This window comes from Dendrobates tinctorius, unplaced genomic scaffold (assembly GCF_039654945.1).
Source record: "Dendrobates tinctorius isolate UK_male_01 unplaced genomic scaffold, ASM3965494v1 ptg000107l, whole genome shotgun sequence".
Taxonomy (NCBI): Eukaryota; Metazoa; Chordata; class Amphibia; order Anura; family Dendrobatidae; genus Dendrobates; species Dendrobates tinctorius.
Window position 1 is genome coordinate 1,896,182 of NW_027361775.1, and position 13,431 is coordinate 1,909,612.

General features: G+C 48.0%; 1 protein-coding gene across 8 annotated transcripts in view; it reads left to right on the forward strand.

The window, feature by feature from the left end:
• Nucleotides 1-13,431, forward strand: part of DST (dystonin) — a 732,471-nt gene that overhangs the window by 543,386 nt on the left and 175,654 nt on the right. The window lies entirely within an intron of this gene.

A 13,431-nucleotide genomic window follows, 5' to 3' on the forward strand; every position in this document is an offset into this window, starting at 1 on the left:
CCCCCTCATCCTTATCCTGGTATGCATGGCCCCCATCAGAAAAATGTTAAAAAAAACATAAACCATCCTACTTAGCTTCCCTGCGCTCCCTCGCAGCATCTTGTCGTGATGCCAGCAGCTGATTTATGCTTGTAATCAGCGCGTGACAATGATGTCATGTGCTGCTTACAAGCAGAGGACAGCTGCCGGAATACTTACTGCTCTCCATGCCAGGAGTATAGGGTGGAGAGCACTGAATATTCATTGCTCTTAAATATCAGTAGCCAGCTTCCTGCAGCCGGGTGATCACGTGTGCCCGCTACTTAAGGGAATGAATATTCACTGCACTCCTCTCCTGTAGGCGTGGAGAGTAGTGAATATTCATTCTCTTTAGTTAGCGGGCACACGTGCTTGCCCGGGAGCTGCAGGAAGTCGGTGGCTGCGCTTACTGTGTCCTCTATTAAAGAGAATAGAATTTTCTCTGCTCTCCACTCCCTTTGACATGGAGAGTCATGAATATTAATGTCACGGGGCAGTAATGGGAAAACAGGGGACGAGGAACCTGGGCCCCTGAACTGCCCCTCAGGTTAAGGGGGTGCCCTGACTTTCCTTAACTTGGGGGTACACTTCATGGTAGTGAGGCCCAAGTCACCGACCTGTCCCTATCTCCTGTTCATCCCTGAGCTAAACCCCCCAACCCCCTCCCCAGGAGGTGAGACAGGGAAAAAAGTGAACTGCAAAAATAAAACAAAAGGAAAGCTAAGACAGACACCGCAGGGTTAAATCAACTAGAAAACAAAACTTAGCTTTATCTGCTGCAATGCACCACACAGCAGAGTTAGGCACCAGAACAAGGTAATAGCTGAAGCTCCACTGCAATCAGCCAGCTCCTGACTCCAGCTTGGTTGGTCTCCAAAGAAGAAGTGTATCACCAACAGTTAGCTGCAGCACCTTGTGACCTTTTAAAGGAATGTGGGCGTGGTCACCACCTGCATAGCAAACAGACCAGCCATGCAACTACACCAGCAGCCACTGGGGGGAAAAACTGCATTACCCCTGATGGCCTGAAAGGAATAAAGGTTTAAAATGCAAAGCAAAATCTGCCACAGATCCAAAAATGGATCATGACAGTACCCCCCTTACAATGAGGGGCTTCTGGACCCTCAATACCACACCTCACCAGAAAACAACCTACGGTGAGGACGCCTCGATCCACCAGAGTTCATCCCGCCAGTCACCTGACTCTCAGGTTTATGGCAAACGCAGACTGATGGAAGTGACAATAACGTATGCTCCTGAGGTGCCAGAAATCTCCGGAGCGCCGACCTGGGGAATGAGTTGTATATCGGCATTACTGGGGGTAACTCCAGCTGGTAAGTCCTCCGGCCGAGAATGGCCGACACCCGATACGGCCCGATCACCCGAGAATTCCAGACCCCAGCAGCACACTTCCACCGGATGTTTTTGGTGGACACCCTTACATACTCGTTCACACACAGGTCCGGACCTGAACGTTTATTGCCACACACACGTTTGCCACAAGACGGTGAATTCTTCAAGGAACTGACAACAGAGGCGTCCCCATGTGTCATTACACTCACACCCCCACAATGCACAGAAGGTGCCACCACCCTCCTCTGACCCTTCCTCCTAAGAGGACTCTTGACACTCAGGGTTAGCATGTGGTGAGGGTTGAGACTTGCCCCTACTCCCTGGCAGCACCTCTGCTGCCCCCACTGGAGAAGAAAGGGACGGTTGTAGAATGACGGCAGAGACAGTGGCCCCTGGGCAGCAGCCCTCACACGACTGGCCCCAGCTGACTACTTCCCTGGACTGCCAGTCCATGACCGGGTTGTGTTTTTTTCAACCAACGGAGGCCTAAAACGATGGGTGTTGGCATTCCCCCCAAGACGTAGCATGACAGGGACTCATCATGATGAGTCTTTTTATGCAGATGTAAATTATCCACGACTTTGGTCAACCTCCCCTGGCTAAGTGGGACAGAGTCAATGGCCTGGACGCTTAGGGGTTTGGCTAGCGTCCTACACCTCAGACCATGGGTCTGGTCAAAGTGAGTATCCACCAGATTGACTCCTGCTCCACTGTCTACAAGCACCGTTATGCCCTCAGTTAACCCGCCAACCACCACTTCCGCTGACAGGGTACACTGAGGGGATGAAACTGAGGAAATATACACTCCCTGGTCGCCTTCCTCCACCCGACCAGGGGGATGCGGCTTTTTAGATGGCACAGGTATTTTGGCGCGAGCTGGGCAGACTCCGATGAAATGACCAGTCTGCCCAGAGTAAAAACATGCCCCAACCCCACGGCAAACCGCAGGCAACCTCGTTTGGGAACCAACTACTCCCACCTGCATGGGTTCCTCCGACTGCTCAGGTGTGTCCTCTTCCATGACAAGGACTACGGGGGCACATTTGGTGTATGCCTCTCCCTGAGGCGTCTATCCACCCGGATGGCAAGGGACATGGCTGCCTCCAATGACCTGGGGGCGGCGTACTGCAACAGAGTATCCTGCAACTTTGGGGACAGACCCTGCACAAAATGACTCCTATGGGCAGGGTCATTCCACTGTGTGTCAGTGGCCCACCTCCTAAAGTTTGAGTAGTACTCCTCAGCAGGCCGGTCCCCTTCTTGATCTTACGGAGTCGGGTTTCCGCCAGGGAGACGCCATCAGGATCTCCATGCACCAGCGCCAGAGCCGCAAAAAACCCATCCACCGACCGTAAAGATGGCGAATCGGTCGGCAGGGAGAAGGCCCAGGATTGGAGATCACCCTTGAGAAGGGAGACAATAATTCCCACACGCTGTTCCTCACTCCCTGATGAATGGGGGCGGAGACTGAAGTATAATTTACAGGCTTCCTGAAAAAACAAGAAATTTAAATTTATCTCTCCCTCCAGAAAACCTGTCAGGGAGAGATATCTTGGGTTCTGGTTGAGCCTGCACCTGAGCCGAGGCCCAGAACCCCACCAACTGCTGCAGTTGCTGCACCGCCTCACCACGCAGCACCCCAAGCTCATCGGTGAGGGTCTGAAGCAGTTGGTCAAAGGCCTGCATTTGGGCCATGACTCACCAGAAAAAAATGTGTCGGTTGCTAATAATGTCACGGGGCAGTAATGGGAAAACAGGGGACGAGAAACCTGGGCCCCTGAACTACCCCTCAGGCTAAGGGGGTGCCCTAACTTTCCTTAACTTGGGGGTACACTTGATGGTAGTGAGGCCCAAGTCACCGACCTGTCCCTATCTCCTGTTTAGCCCTGAGCTAAACCCCCCAACCCCCTCCCCAGGAGGTGAGACAGGGAAAAAAGTGAACTGCACCAATAAAACAGACATCTCAGGGTTAAATCAACTAGAAAACAAAACTTAGCTTTATCTGCTGCAATGCACCACACAGCAGAGTTAGGCACCAGAACAAGGTAATAGCTGAAGCTCCACTGCAATCAGCTTGGTTGGTCTCCAAAGAAGAAGTGTATCACCAACAGTTAGCTGCAGCACCTTGTGACCTTTTAAAGGAAGGTGGGAGTGGTCATCACCTGCATAGCAAACAGACCAGCCATGCAATTACACCAGCTGCCACCGGGGGGGAAACTGATATTAACCCCTGATGGCCTGAAAGGAAAAAAGGTTTAATATGCAAAGAAAATCTGTCACAGATCCAAAAATGGATCGTCACAATTAATTCCTCTTCAGCAGCAGGCACAGGGGTTAGCCGCGGCAGGAAGCACATTCAGCTGAAATAAAACGCTGCAGTTGGCCCATCCGCTGACCCGCACAGGGATTCCAAGGGGTCTACAGTGCCTGAGGGCCACATGAAGCAGCATCGGGCCGCATTCGGCCCGCATGTTTGAGACCCCTGTTCTAGTCAGTCTTGTGTCACAATCCTTTTTCAGCATTAACTTAGAGTTAGTCCAATGATCTTCAGTTTTACATGAAAGTAGGTCAGAATGTTTTATAATTGCTCACTACAAGTAATGGACTCTCCTCCTATAAACTAATTTTACAGTCAGTCAGAATGATTTACTGTACTGAGGCACTATAAAGCACCATTCATTCTAGTAACAGAACCATCAAATGACTGACAGATCTAGAGTGTAACTTGTAAGGCCAGTTTCAAAAGTACGTGAAACGTGGACTGTGCTCCAATCAAAAAACCTGACCCAACTGCCATGTCTCCAGACCAGAGCTAACTGCCTCATATATGCCTCTGAGGAAATTACGTCAATTCAGGAGATCTGGTGGTCTGACCAGGTATTATAATCAGCTCACAGTCCATGTTTATTGGACTTATGAAATCAGACTAAGACCTGTTTCACACGTCCTGATATTTCTGGTACCGAAGAAAACGGTACAAGAGATACCCGTGTCCGTGTGTTTAATAGTTGTGGCACACGTGTTGCAATCGTGTGCTGCTTCAGTACCACATGCAGCGGCGCCAGGAAGCAGGGGTACAGTTAGCCCTCTTCCCCGGCGCCTGGTGCTGAAGACGGTTCACATCATTCTCCTCTGCTCTGTCGGCAATCAGCACAAGCAGGGGAGCATGATGAGTTATATTCAAGTGATAAAAAGTGAGAGCAACCGACAGCTGATAGGAATGTTCATCAGCCTGCGCTATATATGAATAAATAAATTTAAAAAAGTGGGTTCCCCTGTATTTTTTATAACCAGCCAGGCAAAACTGACAACTGGGGGCTGAAACCCTTTGCTGTCAGTGTTAGCAAGGCTGGTTATCAAGAGTAGAGTGGTCCCCAAGCTGTTTTTTTTTAATATTGTTCATCGAAGATTCACAGAAATTCTCATTGTGATCTGCGGTGAAAATTGTTGGCACCTTTCCAAAATTGTGGATAAAAACTTTGTTTCAAGCGTGTAATGTTTGTTCAAACTCACCTGTGGCAAATAACGGGTGTGGTCAATATGAAAATCATACCTGAAATCAGATAAAAAGTGGAGAAGTTGACTCAACCTTTGCATTTGTGTCTGTGTATGCTACACGAAACATGGAGAACCGAAAGCAGAGTCTGAAGACTTGAGAACCAAAATTGTTGAAAAATAACAAGGTTACAAGTTCATCTCCAGAGATCTTGATGTTCCTTTGTCCACGGTGCAACATAATCAAGAAGTTTACAACCCATGGCACTGTAGCTAATATCCCTGGACATAGATGGCAGAGTAAAATTGATGAAATGTTGCAATGCAAGATAGTGAGGCTGGTGGATAAGCAGCCCCAATAAAGTTCCAAAGACATTCAAGCTGTCCTGCAGGCTCAGGGTGCATCAGTGTGAGCGTGAGCCATATATCCTTCAACATTTGAGTAAAATGAAGCACTATGGCAAGAGACTCAGGAGGACCCAACTGCTGACACCTAGACATAAAAAAACTAGAATGCAGTGTGCCAAAATATGTGAGTAAGCCAAAATCCTTCTGAGAAAGCATCTTGTGGACAATTGGGTCCAAGATAAAACTTTTTGGTAAAGAACACCATTTTACTGTTTACCGAAATCGGAATAAGGCCTACAAAGAAAAGAACACAGTACCTACAGTCAAGTATGGTGAAGGTTCAAATATGTTTTGGGGATGTTATGCTGCCTCTTGCACTGTGTGCCTTAACTGTGTACAAGGTATCATGAAATCTGAAGATTACTAAAGGTGTCAGGATCCTGTCATCGCCGGCGTGCAGCCTCCGCTGAGCAGGGACTCACCCGGACTGGAGGGGGGCCCGGGGTCAGGTACAGCCGGAAAGTACAGATACACAGGACCTGTGGACGCTGAAGTTTAGCAAGCAGTCACAGGACCTACAGTTGTGTGACTGCAAGGGGGTGGGGCTTAGCGTCCTGCTTTCAGAGATACTCAGTCAGGCAAAACGGAGGTCATACACAGAGATATCCGTAACGTACCAGGGATGAGACAGAACAGATAGTCAGGGCCAAGCAGAAGTCAAAACCAAACAGACATAGAAGGTACCAAGCAGAATCCAAAGCAATATCCAAAGAACAGACTGAGTCGTACACAGAGAATCAAGCAACCAGAACACAGCACAAACACACTCAGGGGTCACCACACAATCCCAAGGGCGAAAGTATAACTGACAGGGATTGGAGTATCTCAGGGCAATAAAAAGCTCTGCCTGAACCAAAGAGAGGCCACAATAATTAACCCCAGGTGTGTAGGTCGAAGCGTGCACTGAGCTCAAGACATTAACCCCTGACGTGCAGGTCAAAACCTGCACTGAGATCATGACAGTACCCCCCTCTCAACGGGGGGCCTCTGGGCCCCCAGGCTTCTCCGGGTACTTGGCATGGAAAGCCCGAACCAGGAGATCTGCAAGTAGAGTGTGAGCAGGGACCCATGAGCGATCCTCCGGTCCATATCCCTTCCAGTGGACCAGGTACTGCAAAGAGCGGCACACCCGCCGAGAGTCCACAATATGTCCAACCTCATACTCCAAGTGACCCTCCATCAACACTGGAGTAACAACAGACTCGGAGTCCTCCTTGACAGACCCCACGGGTTTCAACAGAGATTTATGGAACACATTGGATATTTTTAAGGAGGTGGGGAGACGCAACCTATATGCCACCAGGTTGACTATCTCCGCAATCTCGTACGGACCAATGAACTTTGGTCCCAATTTAGCTGACGGTACCTTCAAGTTGACGTTACGTGTGGAAAGCCAAACCTCCCCCACCTGAAACGTGTCCCGGGGCCCTCTTTATGTCAGCAAAATATTTGTACCTCCCCTGGGCTTGAGAGATATTACGCTGGACTTCAGCCCAGAGGTTTTTTAACCGATGGACGGACCCCTCTGCCCCTGGACAACCGGAATCCACCCGTGAAAACTCCCCAAAATTAGGATTAAACCCATAATTGATTAGGAATGGGGACATGTTGGTGGACTGAATCACCCGGTTTTTAAAAGAGAATTCTGCCAACGGTAACGCATCACACCAATCCTCCTGTCTGGCGGAGGTCAGACACCTGAGAATTTGTTCCAGGGTTTGATTGGTGTGTTCCGTCTGACCATTACTCTCCGGGTGATATGCCGACGAGAAGGAGAGTGAGATGTCCAATTTCATACAGGATGCCCTCCAAAATTTGGCCACAAACTGCACACCTCTGTCAGACACCACATTCAGGGGTACCCCATGCAATCGGACCACATGCTGCACGAACAACCTTGACAATGTTTCTGCTGAGGGTAGTGCTGCCAAGGGAATGAAATGGGCCTGTTTTGAAAACCTATCCACCACCACCCAGATCACGGTATTGCCCCTGGAAGGTGGAAAACCGGTAATAAAATCCATGGAGAGATGAGTCCATTGCCTATCAGGAACCGGTAAAGGTATGAGTTCCCCTGCCGGCCGGTTATGCAAGCTTTTGGAACGGGCACAAATTCCACAAGCAGCAATGAATTTCTTGACATCGGACCCCAGTGAAGGCCACCAAAAAATCCTGGCTAATGCCTCTCTAGTGGCTGTGATACCGGGATGAGCACTCAGCCTAGACTCAAAACTCCTGCAGAAGTCTAGGCCACAATAAATCCGGAACAAACAATTTATCCCCTGGCCTGGTCGTCGGAGTTAGGAACTGAGCCCTCAAAATGTCTTGTTCCAACTCTGAGACCCCCGCCACTACCAACCCTGGGGGAAGAATGGAGGACGGCGACTCGGGGGGGAGACACCAGGTCAAAACTTCTGGACAGGGCATCCGCTTTAACATTTTTGGACCCTGGTCGAAAAGTAGTGGAGAATTGAAAGCGTGAAAAAAAAGTGACCAACGGGCTTGTCTAGGAATAAGCCTCTTAGCAGATTTAAGGTATGCCAAATTTTTGTGATCCGTGATAACAGTGATACGGTGAGCCGCCCCTTCCAAAAAGTGCCTCCATTCTTCGAATGCCAGCTTGACCGCAAGAAGTTCTCTATTGCCTACATCATAATTTCTCTCAGCGGATGAGAACTTCTTGGAGAGGAAGGCACAGGGTTTGAGATTAGTAAGGGTGGCCGGACCTTGGGACAACACTGCCCCCACCCCTACTTCAGAAGTATCCACCTCCACAATAAATAGTTTGGACGGATCTGGCTGGACCAACACCGGAGCGGACATGAAACACTTCTTAAGAGCTGAGAAGGACTCCTTAGCGAGTTCCGACTAATTTTTTACATCAGCCCCCTTCTGGGTAAGATCTGTGAGTGGTTTAACCACTTGAGAGAAACCCGTAATGAATCTCCGGTAATAGTTTGCAAATCCCAAGAAGCGCTGGAGCTCCTTGAGATCATGAGGCTGAACCCAGTCTGCGATCGCCAGCACCTTCTTAGGGTCCATACGAAACCCCTCACAAGATACAAACAGCCCCAAAAAAGACAGTTCCTGTACGAAAAACTTTTTTCCAATTTAGCAAACAGGTGGTTCTCCCTGAGTCTCTGGAGAACTGTCTGTAGATGTTGTAAGTGAGACTGACTGTCTGGGGATTACACCAAAATGTCATCCAAATAAATGACAACAAAATGGCCTATCAGGTCAGAAAACACAACATTGATAAAGTTCTGGAAAATAGCGGGGGCATTAGTTAACCCAAAGGGCATAGCCAGGTTTTCAAAGAGTCCCTCAGATGTGAGGAACGCAGTTTTCCACTCGTCCCCTTCCCAAACCCTTATCAGGTTGTAGGCCCCCCGGAGATCTAATTTGGAGAACCATTGGGCCCCAGATAACTGGTTACATAGGTCTGGGATGAGGGGAAGTGGATGTGTTGCTAACCGTTATCTTGTTAAGTTCCCGAAAGTCGAGGGACGGCCGCAGACCACCATCTTTCTTCACAAAGAAGAATCCTGCTGCCATGGGTGACACAGAAGGCCTGATGTGCCCTTTGCGGAGACTCTCAACTATATACTCCTTCATGGCTTGGCGCTCAGGCCCGGACAAATTGAACAATCGAGCCTTAGGTAACTTGGCCCGGGTACTAACTCAATGGCACAATCGTAGGGTCTATGTGGTGGCAGCGCCTCAGCCTCACTTTCGGAAAACACGTCTTCGAAATCCTTCAGGTACTCCGGAATACCTTCCAGACCGACAGACGACACAGATACGGTTTTAACAGAGTTAACAAAAGGCCCCAGGCTACAACACTTATCTTTACATCCCCATTGAGTGATCTCCCCCGTCACCCAACCAATGGTAGGATTATGGCGTTGAAGCCAAGGCATCCCCAGTACCAGTCGTGCAGGCAAGCTATCTAACACAAGACAAGTTAATTTTTCCACATGAGTGGAACCCACTTTCAGAGAAAAAAGTTCAGACCTAAAACAGATACCGTCTCGGATAAGAGAGGACGAGTTAATTGCCACAAGTTTAACAGGATCCTGAAGCCTGACTGTCCCTATCTTATTAAGAGTCATAATCCGGGCATCAATCAGGTTAACAGCAGAGCCACAGTCAACAAAGGCGGTAGTCTGAACAGGACCATCACCAAGTTCCAGTTCCACCCGAAGCACAACTTTGCAAGTGAGGAAAAAGGTACCTGAAGGTCTGGGTAGCCTCCTCGACTACTACCCAGACCTAGTTGTTTCCCGCCACCTTGGAGGATGACGGACAGGAGAAGCAGTCCTTCTTCCATTGTCCAGATTCCCCACAAAAGAAGCACAACTGCTTCTCCCGGAGGCGTCTTCTTTCCTTGTCATCACAGATGACAGCGCTCACCTCCATAGCCACCGGAAGAGTCCGGGTCTCAACTCCACTGGAGAATAATGATGTTTCAAGTTGCATAACACCTCTTGCCTGCAGTCTGCGATCCATGCGAACCGCTTGGGTCATGGCATCCTCCAGGGAGTCAGGTAGAGGATGGAGTGCCAGGGCATCCTTCAGACGTTCACACAGGCCTCTACGGAACAGCCCCCGAAGGGCGGCATCACTCCAAGAAACCTCAGCTGCCCAACGCCTAAATTCAGAACAGAACCACTCGGCCGAGTGCTCCCCCTGACAGACACTCATCACCTTGTCCTTAGCCAAACGCACTCTCTCTGGCTCATTGTAAATAAGCCCTAAGGCCTCAAAAAACGCATCCATAGACATTCTCTGTGGGGCAGAAGAGGAAAGAGAAAATGCCCAGGCTTGTGGGGACCCCCTAAGGAGGGACATAACTACCCCCACCCTCTGTTTCTCTTCCCCAGAGGAGTGGGGTCTCAAGGAGAAAAAGAGCTTACAGCCCTCTTTAAACGCTCTAAATTCATTTTTGTCACCAGCAAACGTATCTGGTAACTTAACCGGGGATTCGGGTGGGACTAAAATGACATCTCTATTCCCCACCTCCTGAAAGCCTGCTGAAAGCACCCCCTGAACTGAGTCCGCAACCTGCTGTTGGGACTGGGCCAGAGCTTGGTGTTCCAAACTTAGCTTCTGCAGCGACTGAGTCAAGCATTTCACCTGCTCAGATAAGGCATGCATTGGGTCCATGCTGCAGAAGTGAGGAGAGAAAAAAAAAAAAGTTCACAGTCCGTTATAATGTCAGGATCCTGTCAGCGCCGGCGTGCAGCCTCCGCTGAGCAGGGACTCGCCCGCACTGGAGGGGGGCCCGGGGTCAGGTACAGCCGGAAAGTACAGATACACAGGACCTGTGGACGCTGAAGTTTAGCAAGCAGTCACAGGACCTAAGGTCATGTGACTGCAAGGGGGCGGGGCTTAGCATCCTGCTTTCAGAGATGGCTGGACACTATACAGAAATACTCAGAGTCAGGCAAAACGGAGGTCATACATAGAGATATCAGTAACGTACCAGGGTTGAGACAGAACGGATAGTCAGGGCCAAGCAGAAGTCAAAACCAAACAGACATAGAAGGTACCAAGCAGAATCCGAAGCAATATCCAGAGAACAGACCGAGTCGTACACAGAGAATCAAGCAACCAGAACACAGCACAAACACACTCAGGGGTCACCACACAATGCCAAGGGCGAAAGTATAACTGACAGGGATTGGAGTATCTCGGGGCAATAAAAAGCTCTGCCTGAACCAAAGAGACGCCACAATAATTAACCCCAGGTGTGCAGGTCAAAGCGTGCACTGAGCTCAAGACATTAACCCCTGACGTGCAGGTCAAAACCTGCACTCGGATCATGACAAAAGGATTTTAGGTCAGAATTCAGTGTCAGAAAACTGGGTTTGCGTAATAGGTCATGGGTCTTCCAGTATGACAATGACCACGGCCATAGTTCAAGAAGCACCCAGAAATGGAAGGAAATAAAGCGCTGGAGAGTTCTGAAGTGGTCAGCAATGAGTACAGATCTAAATCCTATTGAAATGTGGAGAGATCTTAAAATTGCTGATAGGAAAAGGCACCCTTCAAATATGAGAGACCTGTAGCAGTTTGCAAACAGATTGGTCCAAAATACCAGTTGAGAGATGTAAAAAGCTTGTTGATGGTTATAGGAAGCGATTGATTGCAGTTATTTATTCCAAAGGTTGTGCAACCAAATGTTATGTTGAGGGTACCAACTATTTTGTCTCGCCCACTTGTGTTGTCCCAATACAAAGGAAATAAACATGTATAACAAAACATGAGTAATTCCAATAATTTTCTGGGAGAAATACTTCATCCTCTGGAACAATGTCAATGAAGGGTGCCAACACTTTCGGCCGTGTGTGTGTATATGTGGATATATATACACACACCCTGGTATGGTTACCACCAACTCCGCAATGGCAAAAAGGAACCGTTAGCTGACACCAATCTGCCAATTGGACACCTGTTACAAGGTAGCGTATTGCTTCATGGGTATGGTTTACAGAGCAAGAGCAGCAGAGCTATTACATTTTATATATTTTGTCCAGAAAGGTAGGCAGTGTTTATAAAAAAAAATATACAAAGATGATACAAAATGGAAACAAAACAATACGGTATACACAATTATATTACATAAAAGAGATAACAAATGAAAATTACTAAACCTGGTGTTACGGAAATGGCTCAGAGCTTAGCAAGAGGGAGGTCCTTAGGAAAACGGACAGAAACCACAGCAAGCTGTTCTTTCCGGGACTGACAAATGAACAAACCCAAATTCTGATTTTTAGTAGATCAAGGTTATGCCCACATACCTCCCCTTGGTGAGCTCATGTGAGGACTGGTTGTGGAATGTGCTAGGTCCCGCAGAATTTTGAGATCCTCATCTTACAATGTACTTTCGTAACTGGAGATCCCAGACTGTAGATATTGTCGTCATGTTATCGCGATTTTACCTTTCTATAGAGTTGACACATGACAGGGATAGCACCATCCATCTGACCATTATTAAGTTGTAGGAGTTAGATTGGCCTTATATGAATGTGCGTCTGTTCGTTGTGTGATCGATGAGGGGCCGCTTCAGCAGAGGATGATCCAGGTTGTGTTGTGCTGCACCAGGTTCTGTGGTGAAGATAAAAGAAAAACGTTAGTAAAAAAAAAAAAAAAGTTAAATATTAGTAAGACAACACAAAAGGTACTCACGTTTGCTCAGTTCGCTCAGAAAAGCAAGGTTACTGTGGTAAATGTATTTTCTTATCCTTTGAGCAGCACCACTTTTAACCTGGTTCTCCTGTCTCATGTCCTTGTTGAAGCGATCCTTCATCGAGCACCAACGTTCTCTTATACTCTTCACTGTGAAGAGGGAAAAAAGGAAAAAATTAATTGCAAAACAATACACCTACATTTACAGTTTCACTGGCACCTCGACCACATTGCAATACTTACCAAAATCATTTCTGGTATGTGGCATGGCACGTTCCCAATCATGCAACAGCGATCTGGCCACTACTTCCCAGAGTCGTCAAATCACTACAATGTCGGAGTGCTGATGATCACGGGTGTCCCACAATGGTACTCGCTCTTGCACAAGGTTAATTAGTTGATCGTTGTCAATTTCCTGTTTGGCTTCTTCAAATTGTGGAACCTTTAGATCAAATAAAACAAAAGAATTTTAAGTAAAACTGAAAACAAATTCAATTACAACTCTGATGAAAAAAAATACTTACACCCCGTCTTTCCTCCTGAGACACATGAGCCTAACAACCCTGGGACGAATCATTTGCACTCGACTGCTCCTGGACTGCATCAGTGGAAGGTAACCTGTAAAGAAATTACATAATTTAACACAGGTATAGTATTGCCAGTCACTCCATGCCAATCACTATAGCAAATGTGATTACATAATCGGTGTCATGTCCACCTTGGGAAGCAGTCAGTTCTTCACTTGAGGACATGGTTGAAGAGCAGGCAGCAGGCAAGTGAAACAAGTGAAAGATAACAAAAATTAAACTTGTCAAGAGCCAAACGCAATGTAGCCAAAAAAACAAAAAAAAAATGCACACCAATACTTACATTACAGGCAGTAGTCCAACAGCACAGCAGTCAGCACAGGACAGAGGCATACGGCAGCACCAGGAGACAACCAGTCTAAGGCCTCTTTCACACATC